At 36.0% G+C, this 13,650-nt stretch overlaps 1 pseudogene; it reads left to right on the top strand.

Moving 5' to 3' along the window:
• The first annotated feature begins 775 nt into the window (after nucleotides 1-775).
• On the top strand, nucleotides 776-7,476 carry LOC122728837 (annotated as a pseudogene).
• Nucleotides 7,477-13,650: the final 6,174 nt, after the last annotated feature.

Below are 13,650 nucleotides of genomic sequence, written 5' to 3'. Positions count from 1 at the left end.
TATCACTAAAACTTTGGGGACATCTCTGTGGGTTGTAGGGGTGTGTGTGTGTGTGTGTATATATATATATATATATATATATATATATATATATATATATATATATATATATATATATTGTGTGTGTGTGTGCGTGTGTGTGTGTGTATATATCTATATACACATATACATATATACACAGAGAGAAATATATGTATATGGCATAGTTATATATTTAAGATATAAATATAGATGTAGACATAAATATACATATACAGCAAATGTATTTGAATAAAATGTATTTATACACACCTATATACACGTGTCTACATGTATAAACATATATATGTAAAGTACATAAATACATACATCCTCACAACAACTGAGGGATGTAGATGCTATTATTGTCCCCTTTTTATGGGTGAGGGAAAGAAAGCAGATTGAGGACAAGCAATTTGACAAGAGCCATACAGTTAAAAAATTACCTGAGGCTGGATTTTAAATGAGGCCTTCTTGACTCCTGGTATAGCATTCCATCCACTGTGCCACCTAGTTGCCTTTAAATATAAATAATTCCCACAGTCCCCTGTAGTTTAATAGGTGGTATCATCATTAAATGCTTACAGTGAGTCTTCCATGTACAGTGTGCTGGAAACCATTAGAGATTGCAAAAGGAACAGAGGATAAAGCCTAGTTGGGATGAACCAAGGTTTCAATGACAATAGAGAATAAGATGGATGGATAGTGTCATGGAAACAATGAACATGAGATTGGGCCGACTTTGAGAGTTAGTGGTATGCTACAGTCCAAGGAGGTCACAAAGAATCAGCCTCAACTGAACAATTGTACATCAGATTTGATTCTCAGGACAACCCTGCAAGGTAGGTGCTGGAATTATCAAGGTCACACAGCTGGGAGGTATTTAAGGCTAGATTTGAACTTAAGTGCTCCTCCCTCCAGGCGCAGCATTCCAGCACTGTGCCAACCAGCCACCTCACAGGTAGGACTCCAATCCCAATTTTTGTCACTTGAAGGCTAGCTTTCTAGTCATTAGGCCACATTCTCTCTCAATCAAATGCTTAAAAAAAGGAAATTCCTATGAATTTAACTAGAATGGTATGGAAATAGAATTGAAGTGGGGTAATTGGCATGTTCACTTTGATGAGATCCCTATTAAGAGGCTGCTAGGAAAGACATACATAAGATAAGTAAGGTCTCAACTGAATGTGTTGTGCTTGTCTTGAATATAGTTCTGGAGATTTCAGAAGATCAGAAAAAAGCTTCCAGAATGATAAAGTATATTTCACTTTTGTAAACCACTTACTCAAAGCCCTCCAACTTATTTATAGTGGGCATTTCAAAAGTTCCTTTGTAAGACATTTGTTTGTAACTTGGAATAATTTTTCCCATTAAAATATCATAGATGATAGTTTTATTTCCAGGCTAGCTTATGAAAATCGATTTAAGCCATAATGTCATAGTAACTGAAATACTCTACATTTGCGATTAAGAATAGCAGCAAACTAAAGAACTAATGCAAGTTATTAAACAAAACAGAAACAATAAAATTAAATAAAGCATAATTGTTTTAAATAGATCATCACCTTGAGAATCAGTAGGTTTAGTTAGAAAAGGAAGAAAGTTAAGACTTGAGGAGATTCTGAGGCTATTTCTGAGAAATTTTCAGGGCTTTACTGGTTGATGACATTTTAAAAAAATCATGCATGATTTCACATCAAAACTTCTAGTAGTCCCTTTGCTGTATACAAGCACATTACTGACATTTCTCTTATGTTTATCATCTATGATCAAAGCTCACAAATGAGCCTTGAGCTTTTGGCTTGTATATGGAATAAATAGGGGGGGGGGATTTTTTCCTGAGGCAACTGGGCAAGAGTTAGAAGAGAGAGGAGCAAAAGAAAAGGAGCTAAAGATGTGTTTATTTGCAAGAAAGAAATAGCTTGAGCTGGCATTAACTGAACTGTTAGGAACAAAAGGCAGAGGAAAAAAGCAGGGAGCAAGTATAGGCATAATCCCCCTAAAGGGCTAAAGAAGAAAGGCAATAGTGGAAGATAAGTGGTGTTAGACAATTTTTCATTTTTTATCACTGGAACACCCTGGGGTCCAGGTTAATTTGGTTACAGTCTAGAATGAGTAGATTAAGCTACAGAAAGGTCAATTGATTTGCCTGAGGTCACAGTACACATAATATATCAGCAGTGAAATAGGACATAAACTTTAGGCATTGATTCTCAGCCAGGTGCTCCAATCTTTTAAGTAAATCTCCATCAAGTCTATCTCTTATAGCTGCCCCTACTAAATTAGTATATTCAGAGAAGAAAAGGAAGAAAAAGGAGAGAAAGAAGAGAAGGCAGTAGCAGATTTTTAAAAAGAGGATGAGTAAAAAAGAAAGAAAAGAAAGGGAAAGAAAAGGAGAAAAAGGAAGCATCTCTGGTAGCTAAAGGAAACAGGGAAGCTGAAGCAGAAAAATTGCTATATTGAATTAGTTTTCTGAAATAGGATCACTGGGAAAGAAGAGAAGAGGAAGATAAGGGTACAAATGGCTGGTAATTGAACTGACCCTAGGAATCTCTTCACTAACAAAGTTACGGGTAAACTTCTGTATGCACTTGGGGATTTGGAGAATGCTAAAGCTAGTTCTCCAGATTTAAATCCCCTTCTTCCTAAAAGGGAAGGAAAGCAGAGAAGGACAATGCCTATAAAATTAAAGAAAGTTTTTTGTTAAAGCAGGGAAGAAAATATCTCAGCTGAGGTGGGGCTCTCCAACCTATGCTGAATAGGACACCATGAAATAGTTTGCAAGGGTTTATATACAGTTTTTAAAGAAAGGCAGGGAAGGAAATTCGGAGGAAATATGGACTTAGAAAGGCCCACTTGAGAATTCCGGTGGTGGAAGATGTGGGGCTTTGATAAAGAGGCAGTTCAATTCAAGGCTTGATTAGGAGATGTCTTAATAAGATCTCTTCAGAAAAGGAAAAGGATTATTCAGTTAGGGAATAGCTGAAAATAAGGTGCCTACCCATGGTTGATATCTTATCAAGTCAGATAAGTCTTTGATTGGTTTCAGGGTTACTGGTTCACCTGCATTTCCAGCTAGTTTTATGAAAAGGATTGTTGTTGTGCTAGCCAATAAAGCCAGTCCTCCTACAGTTGTTCTGGTACCTAGATAAATGGGGTGGGGGGTAAGGAATCAAGGTATTCATTTTCACAGAAGCCTACTATAAATAAATAAATAAATAACAAACAAACAAACAAACAAATAAATAAACAAATAAATAAACAAACAAATAAATAAATAAATAACCAACCTTTCCTTAGCACAAGAGAATAAACATGGCAAGAGACTCTTCACATCAGTGAACCACAGGAATTTTCAACAAGAATGAGAATCATTGTGCTAAGCTCTGGGAATAGAAACACAATTTAAAAAGAGGGAGATCCCTTCTCTCAAGGGACTTGCTTTCTACATAAAAGGAAGATGAGAGGCTGTACCTGCTATAGCAGCATACTGGGGTTAGGAATGGGCTCAGATTAAGATATTGATCACTGGAGAAAGTCCTTTCTTTTTTATTTTAAGAGGAAATATAGAGATTAGTCATTTTAATTCATTATCAATTAAGTGATGAGGCCTAACGCAATGTGGCCAAGTAGAAGAAATCAATCAAGGTACCTAAGAACAGCTAGGGAGAACACTTGTCTCTCCATCCCATTACTATGAAAACAGGAGGCATTCAATAAGCTTTTGAGTAATGGGAGAAAGTTCTTTCAATCCTTTATGGGAGTGGTCAAGGATTGAATCCAGAGTCTGAGTAGCTTTAGTAGAAATTAAATTACTATTGTCCTAGAATGTTGACCCCTAATCTCTATTTTCCCATATTATGATATTTTCTTTGTTCAATATTCCTACAAATGTTATAGAAAGTTGTCAGGGTGGAGAAATGTCTAAGGGAATGGAAGACGATACAGTTTGAACATTTCTCCCTAATCCAGAGATGATTTCATTTAGAATAATATTCAATTAAGAAAAAATTAGAAGTTTTTTTTCAGGCAAAAACTTCAAATTCATTTCAATGAAATGATCTATTTTTATATTTTAAGAACACCTCTATCCCTTATTTGGTTAAGAATTCAACCTTAAGCTAGATCTGTGAAAAGTTTATGATCTAATTTTCTTTTCTCTCTTTTTTATGATCTCATTAATATATTCAGATCACATATCCATTTTGATTTAATAGGGTATATTGTATCAGATATTGATTGAACCTACTTCCTGTCATATTGCTTTCCAGTTTTCTCACCAATTCATGTTAAATAGAGAATAGTCTCCTTGTAGTTTATGTTTTCAGGTATATCAACATTTGGTTGTTGCATTAAATGTTCTACTTTTCAATTTGTTAACCAATACCAAATACTTTTGATGATTGCTGCTCTATAATATAGTCTGGATATTAGAATTAATAGCAATTATTCTTTTTTTATTATTTCCCTTGATATTCTATATCTTTTGTTCCTTCAAATCAATTTCATCATTGTTTTGTCTAGTTCTATAAAGTATTCCCTTGATAGTTTAGTTGGTATAGCAATCTATTAATTAATTTAGGTAGTACTGTCATTTTTATTGAGTAGTCATAGCCTACTCATGAACATTTATTATCCCCCTAGTGATTTAAGTCATTTTCCCCCTTTATGGAAATTTTGTAACTGTGTCTATAAAGGTCTTGAGTGAGCTTTGCTAGATTGATTCCTATATCGTTTATACATTTTGCAGTTGTTTTGAATGATATAACCTTTTCTAATATTTCCTCTTGGATTTTGTCATTGTAGCATTAAAATAATGTTAATTTTTGTGGATTTTCTAATAATTTGTTGGTTACTAAATTTCTCAGTTTTTGTTTGATTCGCTATGATTTTGTAAGCAAACCAGAAGGATGGTTTTATCTTCACTTTTCCCATCTTTATGTCTTTAAATTATTTCTTTTGTCTTACTATTATTGCTAGTACTTTCAGAATTGTGTCAAATATAGTAGGGAGAAAGACATGCTTTACTTTATTCCTGCATTTTTGGAAAAGGTTCTAGTGTTTCCTTTTTGCATATAATCTCACTTTTGATTTTTAGGTATATACTTTCCATCATGTTAAAAATCTTTTATGCCTAAGCCTGCCAGACTTTTAGTATAAGTGAATATCATACTTTGTCAAAAAGCCTTTTTTGTATCTATTGATACAATAAAGTGGCTTTGCAGGTTTTTCTTTAATACAACTAATTATATTAATCATTTTTCAATGTTGAATTATTCTTTAAGGGTATCAGAAATCTAAGTTTATCATAATTAATGAGTTTTTAAAAATAAATTGCTGCTGCTATTATTATATAAGGATTTTATTTAAAATTTTGAGTTTATATTTATTAATGATGTTGGTTTATAGTTTTCTTTTTTTGTGTTATATAATAAAAATTTTTAAATGGAAGAGAAAAAAAGTAGTTCAGGAAAACTAGCCAACATATTTTGTTTTGCTTGAATATGTTTATTTGTTACAAGAATTGCTTTAGGAAAAATTTAGAGGGGGAAGAAATGAGAACTAACAATAGTGTTTCCAAAGGGGGAAAAGGGTCATTGAAACATTTTTTTGGGGGTGAGGCAATTGGGGTTAAGTGACTTGCCCAGGGTCACACAGCTAGTGTTAAGTGTCTGAGGCCGAATTTGAACTCAGATACTCCTGACTCCAGGGACAGTGCTCTATCCACTGCGCCACCTAGCTGCCCCCATTGAAGAATTTTTTTTAAATGCACAGGAGAAAAATTAAAAGAACTCTGAGGTACCACCTCACACTCATCGAACTGACAAAGTTAACAAAAAAGGGAAATGATGAATGCTGTAAGAAAAACAGGTACAAGTAGGATTTATACCAGGAATGCAGGGCTGGTTCAATATTAGGAAAACTATCAGCATAATTGACCATATCAATAACAAAACCAACAAAAATCATATGATTATGTCAATAGACACATAAAAAGCCTTTGACAAAATATAGCACCCATTCCTATTAAAACATTAGAAAGCATAGGAATACATGTAGCTTACCTTAAAATTATAAGTAATATTTCTCTAAAACCATCAGTGAGCATTATCTGTAATGGGGATAAGCTAGAAGCCTTTGTGATACAATCAGGGGTGAAACAAGGATGCCCATTATCATCTCTATTATTTGATATTGTACTAGAAATGTTAGCTATAACAATAGGAGAAGAAAAATAAATTAAAGGAGTTACAATAGGTAACGAGGAAACAAAACTATCACTCTTTGTAGATGATCTACTGTTATACTTAAAAAATCCTAGTGAATCAACTAAAAAAACTACTTTAAATTATTAACAACTTCAGCAAAATTGTAGGATACTAAATAAACCCACATAAATCATCAGCATTTCCATATGTTGTCAACAAAGTTCAGCAACAACAGATAGAAAGAGAAATTCCTTTTAAAATAACTGTAGACAATATAAAATACTTGGGTATCTACCTACCAAGACATTCCCAGGAACTCTATGACCAGAACTATTAAAACACTTTTCATATACATAAAGTCAGATTTAAACAATTGGAAAGATATTAATTGCTCACGGGTAGGATAAACCAATGTAATAAAAATGACTCTCCTACCTAAGTTCATTTATTTATTTAGTGCCATACCAATCAAACTATCAAAAATATTTTATATATCTAGAAAAAGTAATGACAAAATTCATCTGGAAGAACAAAAACTCAAGGATATCAAGGGAATCAATAAAAAATGCAAAAGAAGGTGGTTTAGCAGTAACAGATGTCGAACTACATTATAAAGTGGTAATTATCGCCCCTCCCCTCCCAAGGGCTACTCCAGCTGCATCGAGCTCACACCTAGCTCTGGGCACTCAGCGCTAGGCTGCCACTTCCCTCCTTCCACCGGCGTGATCATCAACCGGGACCTCATCAGCCATGATGAGATGTTCTCTGACATTTACAAGATCTGGGAGATTGCAAATGGGCTGTGTCTGGAGGTGGAGGGGAAGATGGTCAGTAGGACAGAGGGTACCATTGATGATTCACTCATTGGTGGGAATGCCTCTGTTGAAGGTCCTGAGGGTGAAGGAACAGATGCCACTGTAATCACTGGAGTTGACATAATAATAAACCATCATCTGCAAGAAACTAGTTTTAGAAAAGAATCCTACAAAAAGTACATCAAAGACTACATGAAATCAATCAAAGGCAGATTTGAAGAACACAAACCAGATAGAGTAAAACTTTTTATGGCCTGAGCTGCAGAACAAATCAAACACATCCTTGCCAAAATTAAAAAAAAAAACAAACTATCAGTTCTTCATAGCGAAAACATGAATCCAGATGGCACGGTGGCTCTCCTGACTTCCATGAGGATGGTGTGACCCCATATATGGTTTTCTTTAGGGATAGTTTAGAAATGGAGAAATGTTAACAAATTCAGCTGATTACTTTGAATCACCTTTCATCATAACTGGCTGCTGCTTTTTGTCATCTATACAACACCAGGACTTGGACAAACTTAGACTGATGCCATCTTGAGCTTTATTCATTTATTTTTGACCTTGATTTATTTGGAGTGGAGGCATTGTTTTTAAAAACATGTCATGTAGGTTGTCTAAAATAAAACGCATTTAACCCCCCCCCCAAAAAAAGGTGGTAATTATCAAAACAATCTGGTACTGGCTAAGAACAGAATAGGTACAAATTACACTATAATGAATGACTATAGTAATCTAGTATTGAATAAACCCAAATATCTAAGTTTTTGGAACAAAAACTCATTATTTAACAAAAACTGCTAGGAAAACTAGAAAACAATATGGCAGAAACTAGGTATAGATTAATATCTTACCCTGTATACTAAAATAAGGTCCAAATGTGTACATGATTTACATATAAAGGGTGATATCGTAAGCAAATTAAGAGAACATTGAGTAGTTTATCTGTCAGATTTATGGACAGAGGAAGACTTAATGACCAAAGAATGTATAGAGAGCAATACAAAAAATAAAAAAGATAATTTTGATTATATAAAATTTAAAAACTTTTGCACAAACAAAACTAATGCAACCAAGATTATAAGGAAAGAATTTTTGAAACAAGTATCTCTGATAAAGACCTCATTTCTCAACTATATAGAAAACTGGATTAAATTTATAAAAATATGTCATTTCCCAATTGATAAATGGTCTAAGGATATGAACATGAAGTTTTCAAAGAAATAGAAGCTGTGTATATATGAAAAAAATGCTTTAAATCACTATTGATCAGAGAAATGCAAATTAAAACAATTCTGAGGTATCACCTCATACCTATCAAGGTGACAAATATAATAAAAAGGGAAAATATTGGATGTTGGAGGGGATGTGGGAAAACTGGGATGCTAACTCACTGTTGGTGAAGTTGCAAATGGATCCAACCATTCTGGAGAGCAATTCGGAACCATGCCCAAAGGGTTATATAACTGTGCATACCCTTTCATTCAGCAATATCACTGCTCGGTTTATATTCCAAAGACTTCCACCCAAAAGAGAAAAAGACCTATTTGTAGAAAAATATTTATAGCAGTTCTGGCTAAGAATTGGAAATCAAAAGAATGCCCATCAATTGGGGAATGGCTAAACAAACTGTGGTATATGATGGGGATGGGATATTATTGTGCTATATGAAATGACAAGCAGGATGATTTCAGAAAGGCCTGTAAAGACTTATATGAACTGATGCACAGTGAAGTGAACAGAACCACAAGAACATTGTGTACAGTGAAAGCAATATTGTTTGATGAAGAACTGTGAATGACTTAACTATTCTCAGTAATACAATGATCCAAGGTAATCCTAAAGGACTAATGATGAAGCATACTATCCACCTCCAAAGGAAAAACTGATCTTGATTGAACACAGACTGAAGCAGGGTATTTTTCACTTTCTTTCATTTTTTCCTTTTTTTAAAAGTTTTTTTGTACAAAATTATTAATATGTTAATGTTTTATATAATTGCACATGTATAACCTATATCTGATTGCTTTACTGCCTCAGGAAAGAGGAGGGGAGAGGGGAAGAAGGATAGGAATTGGAACTCAAAACTTCAAATAAAAAATGTTTATTATTATTTTTTTAATGTCATGTTTTTTTTAAAAAAGAAAAACAGGTACTTTGATACACTGTTGGTAGAGTGTGAATTGGTTCAGCCATCTGGAAAGCAATGTTGGAACTATACCCAAAAAGCTATTAAACTACCCATTCTTTTTGACATTTTTGACTATTCCTCAAAGTGATCAAAGAAAGAGGAAAAAGGATCCATAAAGACAAAATTATTTATAGTGGTTCTTTTTGTGGTGACAAAGAATTGGAAACTGAGGTGTGCCACTCATTAATTGAGGAATGGCTGAACAAGTTTATGGTTTATGAAAGTAATGGGATACTATTGTAGTGAAAGAAATGATGAAGGGCATAATTTCAGAAAAACCTGGGAAGACTCATTTTGAACTGATGCAAAGTGAACAGAGCCAGAGAGAACATTTATATACAATAACAGCAATCTTGTAAAGAGAAGCAACTTTGACTTATTTAGGAAATCTAATCAACATAATGAACAACAGCAGTTCTAAAACATGGTATCTACCTCCAGATAGAGAACTGATTACTTCAGAGTATAGACTGAAGCACATTTTTTTTCTTCCTCCTCCTCCTCTTCCTCCTCTTCTTTTTCTCCTCGTCTTGCAGAGATACTGAAGTGGTTTGCCATTTCCTTTTCCAGTTCATTTATAGATGAGGAACTGAGGTGAACATGGTTATGTGACACATAGCAAGTAAGTACCTAAGGTGAGAATTGAATTCAGGCTCTTCTGACTCCAATCCCAGTGCTCTGTCCACTGCACCACCTATACATATTTGCAATGGTTTTTGTTTTAATGATTCCCTCCCTCCCTATCCTCCACTCTCAAACTAGCCAATTCATCTTCAAGTCTTCATAAGTCTAGTGTTTGTAAATTGTGGACACATTAACACATTACCCAGGATAATGATAAAGAGGCTAGCATTAGGATCTTCTTGAATTTGTGGCTGAACTGTGTCTTTTATTCTACCCCAACCCTATTTTCATGGCCCAGCCATTACAACATTATTGTACTCAGCAGTAACATCTAACATCCCAAGGGACCCAATGTAAAGCTCCACAGTTACTGCATCCTCTATTAATCAGTCAGCAAATAAGCATTTATTTAAAAAACTTATATGTGCCAGACATTGTACTAGCACAGGAAATATACAAACATGAAAATGAAAATTCTCCCTGTCCTTAAAGAGCATACATGAAGAGATAAATGTAACATATAAATCTCTAAGAATAGATCCATGGCAGTTTGGCGGGGGGGTGGGGGTGGGGGGGGGGTGGGGTGTGTGGCACGAGACTAGAAACTGAAGAAATCAGGGAAGACCTTTGTAAGAGAGAAGGAAACTAAGGAGTCTGAGAGCAGAGGTGGGCAGCAGTTGCTTTGCAGGCATAATGGACAGTCTCTTAAAGGTTCAGAGATGTATGCCTATACAATGCATGATAAGGTAATAATGTATAATAAGGCTGAATACCAAGGTTGGAGCCAGGCTGTGAAGGGCTTTAAATGCCGAAGAGAGGAGCTTTTATTGATTGTAGAAGTAACAAGGAGCCACTGATATTCTGTAGTAATCTGGTAAGTGTGTTCCAGAGACAGGGACAGAGACAGAGAAAGGAAAGGGAGAGAGCTGGACAGGAGACCAACTGAAAAAAAAATGTATAGAAACGTTTCACTTTAATTCTGAGTTATTTCAAGAATATGAGGGGGGGGAACATGGAAGGGGATAATGGGCTATAAGGAGTTTCCAATACATAGATTCTTGGAATGATTTACTGTTGCATTTTATGTGATTTTTTTGTTCTCATAAAACTGCTCACTATTATTGACAGATGCTTTTCCTTATTACAGCTGGAGGCTTGAAACATTGGAAACTTATTGATTAATGCAACCAGAAGCCCTGGCCATGCAAGTCTTTCCACTAAACTGCTTGGAAGAATTGTTTGAATGTCCTTTTCTATTCTCCCAGGCTCTGGAAAATCCTTATTAGGTTATGCACCACATGGGAGAGAGAATAAATATATCCAAGGGCAGTCACAAAACAATTGTTTTTCATATATTTTTGCCCTGCCTTAGCAATTAAGTCTACATTTTTTTCTAGCTGGCTATGGTATAGATGGTATTATGATAATATTTGCCTTGTTTGAGCTCACTTCTAATAGTCAAAGGATGTTGGGGGGGGTAGTCAGGATGCTGTTTTCTGTTAAAATATAGAAACAAGTGGAGATGCTTTCAAGTGGCTGTAAATAGACCTTTGATGCAACTTCAAAGGCCACTAAGGAAGAAAGCTAGGGCCCATTGCTCTTCTCCCTACTCCAGCCTCTCTATTAATCAGTGCTCATGATGAATCACCCCTTTCTTCACTTCTCAACATACAAACCTGCTTTGGTATTTGTAAAGAGTATGTGAATGGGCCCCAAAGCAGGGAAGTCTGGGGAAATTCTTGTCAGGACTGTATAGGGCCCCTGTGCCACACTTCCTTCTATCCAAGAACCCAGGGCTTACTTAGCTCACTAACTTCCCCTTTGTATTTGCTGCTACTAATCCCCTCTGCTATTCTGATTTCTCTTATCCAGATCTCCCTGTGGTTGGGGAACAGTTTTTCAGCTCTTCCCCTATATGCTTTCGTTAAAAACAAGCACAAAATCATCATTAGTTTTGAAAAGGGTTTTAAGTATTGGAATGAATGAATGAATAAAAAAAAATTAAGCACTTATAAGATGCCAGGCACGCAAATATAAAGCCCCTACTCTCAAATAATTTGCAATTTAATAGGGGAAAACAACATATTGAGGGAAGTGGAGAATATGGGGAGGGGGGTGACAGGTTGTTTTTGGTCTAGGAAGACCCAGGGATGGGGAGTGAAACAATAAGAAGTCCATTGACATGCTCTTTCCAGAAACTTGGTAATGTTGATTTGATCACAGTTCCCAAAGCAAGAAATGGAAACACATTGGGGGATGGGGAAGGTATATTCTTTCTACAGGACCAATGAAGGCTGAAGTAAAGAGGTATAGCTGGGCTAGGGTTGGCTAGAATAGTACTGAGGTTTCAACAATCAGGGCAGCACAACCCCAGTTCTGTCTGGAAGATACAGCAGTAGCAGATGTATTTGAAGAAGCAGGAAGAAGGTGATTGGGGTGAAGCAGAATGGTCAGGTCATTCATTGCTAGCTATCTAGAGTTACTATAGGGATTTAAAAATAATGATCACAATGGAAAGTTTCTAAAATATAAGTAGTCTAAGACTGTGTAGGAATAGATAACCCAGCTCTTTAGGGAAAATGTAAGCTTACAGGATCTGAATTTTTGTTCTGCTTATTCCCTCAGCCATTCATCTAGATCAAGAAGAGTTCATGAAGTTGGTGGGGTTGGTTTGTTTTGCTGTCTTGTATTGATCTTGAAAAAACTTCCCTTGTTTGGAAGTTTCCATGGCCTTTTGGAAGTCCTGTCTTTCCTTTGCTATATTCTTCTCTGTCCTGGTCAGTTTGCCTAACAACAAATTTACTATTTGTTAATAATAGTTCTACTTCTTGTGGGGAATGTTTCTGGTGAATGAATATTAATATTCAAAGCCAGAATTAGGGCAGGATGATAATGACTTTGTCCAAAGGGACTGTTATATTGGGGGACGAGCCTAGTACTGCTACATCTCATGGCTCTGCTAGATGCCTAGTGTAACTCTCCCTTACCTAGGCCTGGGCTGTCCTTTTCAGGGCACTTTGTTGTGGTTCCCTTCTCTTTGGGTCTGCCTTTCCCGGAGCAACCATTGTTCCCACTTTCTGATACTTTGTTCAGATTCCTATTAGAGGTCAGTCATCAGCTGTGCTTCTGGTGTGCAATTAAGACTCTCTGGTGGGGGTCAGCTAGGTGGCGTAGTGGATAGAACACCAACCCTGGATTCAGGAGGACCTGAGTTCAAATCCATCCTCAGACACTTAACACTTATTAACTGTGTCACCCTGGGCAAGTCACTTAATCCTCATTGCCCCGCAAAAAACCAAACCAAACCAAACCAAAAAACCCTCTGGGATTTACCTTCTCCCCTTGTGATCACACCCACCAGTTAGTCAAAAAGAACATACTACTTGGCAGGCACTTTGTTTTGTTCATAGTAATGGTGGGGGGGGGAGGGTAGATAGTTCCTGCCTTCAAGGAGCTTACAAGCTAAAGGGAAAGATTAAAACACAAAAAGCAGCTGAATATAGTTAGGGTTTGGGGAGAAAGGTATTTAGCATGGAGGCTTGATAGATAAGTCCAAAGGAATGTAAGCTGGTTGGGAAATGAAGAGATGGCTGGCTGGGGCATCATCCTTAAATGGAGGTTTGGGAAGAGCTCTTCACTCTGCCTTCTAATTGGGGGGGGCAGAGGATACTGTATGAGTACAAAGTCTAATGTGTATATTTCAGGATGATGAATGTTCCTAGGGAATAATGAAGGCCAAAGAGTACAGCCAGTAGGAAATGAACAAATGTCCTCCCCAACTAAATCACTTCTG

The sequence above is a fragment of the Dromiciops gliroides genome, chromosome 5 (assembly GCF_019393635.1).
Source record: "Dromiciops gliroides isolate mDroGli1 chromosome 5, mDroGli1.pri, whole genome shotgun sequence".
In the NCBI taxonomy this organism is placed as follows: domain Eukaryota; kingdom Metazoa; phylum Chordata; class Mammalia; order Microbiotheria; family Microbiotheriidae; genus Dromiciops; species Dromiciops gliroides.
This window is presented reverse-complemented; position numbering and strand designations above follow the sequence as displayed.